A 3,575-nucleotide genomic window follows, 5' to 3' on the forward strand; every position below is an offset into this window, starting at 1 on the left:
AGAACCTATTCCTTGTCAATATTTCTTTCATAAACTTCGCATAAGCCGGCACTTGAGTGATCAACTTAGTAAAAGGAACACTTATCTGCAGGTTCTTTACTACCTCCATAAACCTTCCAAACTGCTTGTCCAACTTAGATTTCTGTTGACGATACGGAAAAGGTAGTGCAATAGTAATCGGCTCAGCTTCCTTTACTTTAGAATCAATTTTTGAAACACCGTCATCGACCAGAGAGGTGCCTTGATCGAGCCTGGATGTCACTCGATCGAGTACTAAAGTTCCTCGATCGAGCCTGATGCTACTCGATCAAGGAACCTTGGCAGATCCGTCTTTTTTGTTTTTGTCGCTTTTATTCTCATCTCGTGTTTCATTTTCGTCGACTTCTTTTTCATCGTCACTTAGCTCCAAATTACCCAATCCCTTAGGATGCATATAGGGTACCTCATCTTCATTAGTGGGCAATTCTTCTTCATTGCTTGGCAATTCCGGATTTTGATATGTGGTGCCGCTTCTCAATTGAATGACATTAGCTTGCTTACCTTGAGGAGGAAAACTTCCGGGCTGTTTTGAAGAATTATGAACTGCCATCTGAGCCACTTGGGTATCCAACATCTTATTATGGGCAATCAGCTCAGAAATTTAAGCCGTATGCTTTTGTTGCATTGACAAAGTTTGTTGTAAGAGAGCTCGCAACTCTGCCATCTCATTGTTTGGAGCTTGTTGAGGATTTTGTTAAGGAGGTTGTTGATATTGATTATTAAACTGCTGACCTCCTTGATTTTGCCTTTGATATCCTCCCCGTGGTTGATTACCACGGTTTTGAGGAATAGTATATGAATTTTTCTGTGTTGTTGTGACTGTGGATTTTGCACATTCTGACTAGACCATTGAAGGAAAGGATGTTTATTCGTTCTTTCATTGTAAAAATTAGAGAAAGGTGTACCTTGCCTAAAAGATTTATAGGCATTAACTTGCTCCAATGTGCTCAAACACTCAGCTGCATTATGACCATCCATACCACATCTAGCATAAGACTCCTCCGGTTGACTCGTAGCATGAACTACCTCTTTATTACCCAAATATTGGGTAGTCTTCATCTCAGCGATTTGGGCAGAAATAGCCTCTAATTGTGCCGCAAGACCGCTATCTCCACCATTCCCAAGTGTACTTCCCCTAGGATTTCCATACTTTGTAGTATGGGTATCAATCTGATCAATTAACTTCCACGTTGTATCATCATTAGTGTTGTCCTAAAACCTCCCACTAGCTGAAGAATCTAGCAAAGCACGATGATCATCATACAACCCGTTGTAAAATTGGTTGCAAAGAAACCACTCTTGAAAGCCATGATGGGGAACTGAACGGACCAAACGTTTGAAGCGAACACATGCTTCATTCAAATATTCTATAGCCGTTTGTTTGAAGTTGGTAATCTGATTTCTCAATGCATTGGTCATCTATGGTGGAAAGTACCTCTTGTAGAAAGCAAGAGCTAGAGTATTACAGTCAGTAACTCCTTGATCCTAAATATCTAAACCTCGCAACCACTCCGCAACACCATCTTTTAGAGAAAAAGGAAAACGCACCTGCTTCACTTGATCTTGTGTCACCCCAGCAGTTAAAGGGATGGAACAATAATAAGTAACAGATTTCTCCATATGTTTTGCAGGGTCTTCAGTAGCTCCCCCTCTAAATAAATTTCGTTCCACGAAATTGATGTAAGATGGACAAATTTCAAAAGTTCCATCATATGTGGTAGGGAGCTTGAATCCTTTTGGGATGGAAGCCAAAGTAGGCTCGGAATAACTTGCTAAAGTAGGCATAATGGTAATCTCAGGAACTGGAATTTCAAGATCAGAAGTAGTGTCCTCTTCAAAGGACTGATTTTCTGAAGTAGTAGAATGCTCTGTCTCAACGTCAAGTATACTCAAGTCTTCTACTTGACCCACTTCTTTCTGAAACTTTCATCTGTAGCGAAAGGTCTTCTCTGGCTCGAGATCTATTGGAAGAATCTCGGACCTAATTGACCCGGGCATACACGAAACTAATAAGAAAAGTGTGAGAACGGTCTCAAGGAACTAGGTTCCCTGAGAAAAAAAGATAAAATAAACAAAAACAAACAAGAAAATTGTCGCCTCCCCGGCAACTGCGCCAAATTTGATAAGGTAAAAGTCGTATCACCTAAATCAAATTAATTCTATCTCAGTATTAACAAAATAGCTAGTGGCAAGAAAGGTATCGAATCCACAGAGATGCGGTAATATTCAGTTTGTTAATATTTAAAGTGTCTTAAGGTAACTGATTTCTTGGGGGTTTTGTTTGTTTATTTTCTAACAACTAATGGCAAGTGAATTGAAAGATGTGTAATAATAATATTAAAGAAGTCTAGGATTCCGGTTCACTAGGTCAATTATACGGGGTGTATCTTAATCAATTTTTAGGTCAATCAAACTATCTAAGGTCACAAGATTGATTAATTCTGTTATGCCCTTTAGATTAAGTCTAACATGCAATCACTGTAATTAAACACAATATATCTGATTATCGCAGCCTATATTAATTCTAACCCTGTTGGTGAAAGTATTAATTCGCCACAATAATTATAGATTCGGGCCTTAAATCATATAACTAGAAGAAGTACAATAATCAAATGATAGTTTATACGATATTAGTAACAATCAATTAATAACCCCCCTTCTAATCAACCTAGATCCCCTTCATCCTAGATGAATGATTTAGCTACTCATAGTAAATTGATCAACAATAATAAAGGTAGATGAAAGCATGATTGAAGACATAAAATAATAACAATGAATTAAAAGCATAAACTTGAATGACAAAATTATGAAGAACGATTTAATACCTTAATAATTAATGAGGAAAGATTAAAGATCCAAAGTATGAAAGCTTAGAGTATTTCTGCCGTACGAAAAGTAATAAAAAGCGTAACCTAATAAGTCCTACAAGTTTAGAATATATATTACAAACAAGACGTTAGGAAAATACGGAAAATAGTCTATCCGAGAGGATCCTCGATCGAGCCTCAAGATACTCGATCGAGGGCAGGTTGCTCGATCGAGGAACCAGGTCTTCAGCTTTGATTTCGTCTTTTAACTTCTCTTTCCATCTTCAAGTCTCCTCGTTTCTCATGCTATGCCCCGTGTATTCTGCTATGCCATAACCGCAATGCTCATCTTTACTTGATTCACCTCGTAATGCATCATTTCTGCATTAAAACATAAAGTAACGGCAGTATCGACATTTCACTAATAAAGGCATGTAAATGATATAATAGGCACAGAAACGGTATCAAAACAACATGAAAGGAGTTATAAAAGTGTATATAAAAGTGATACATCAGACACCCTATGTTCATTTTGTTCATTAGTTCAGGTTCCTCGTTATGATACCGCTTTGTAACACCCCCATATACTAAGGTTCCTTACCAAGACAAACTTAGCATATCAAGGTGCTACCATCTCGGTTACCCGAGGTAAAGTATATCAAATAGACCATCAAATAACATTTATTAAGAGTACAAAATTGTTTAATCAAAATACAACTCAAAGTTAAA

General features: G+C 37.6%; 1 non-coding gene across 1 annotated transcript; it reads left to right on the plus strand.

The window, feature by feature from the left end:
* The first annotated feature begins 1,342 nt into the window (after positions 1-1,342).
* LOC141654026 (small nucleolar RNA R71) lies at positions 1,343-1,449 on the plus strand. The gene has a single exon (XR_012547608.1). It is a non-coding gene; the product is annotated as a small nucleolar RNA R71 (small nucleolar RNA).
* The last annotated feature ends 2,126 nt before the right edge of the window (positions 1,450-3,575 follow it).

The sequence above is a fragment of the Silene latifolia genome, chromosome 4, assembly GCF_048544455.1.
Source record: "Silene latifolia isolate original U9 population chromosome 4, ASM4854445v1, whole genome shotgun sequence".
In the NCBI taxonomy this organism is placed as follows: Eukaryota; Viridiplantae; Streptophyta; class Magnoliopsida; order Caryophyllales; family Caryophyllaceae; genus Silene; species Silene latifolia.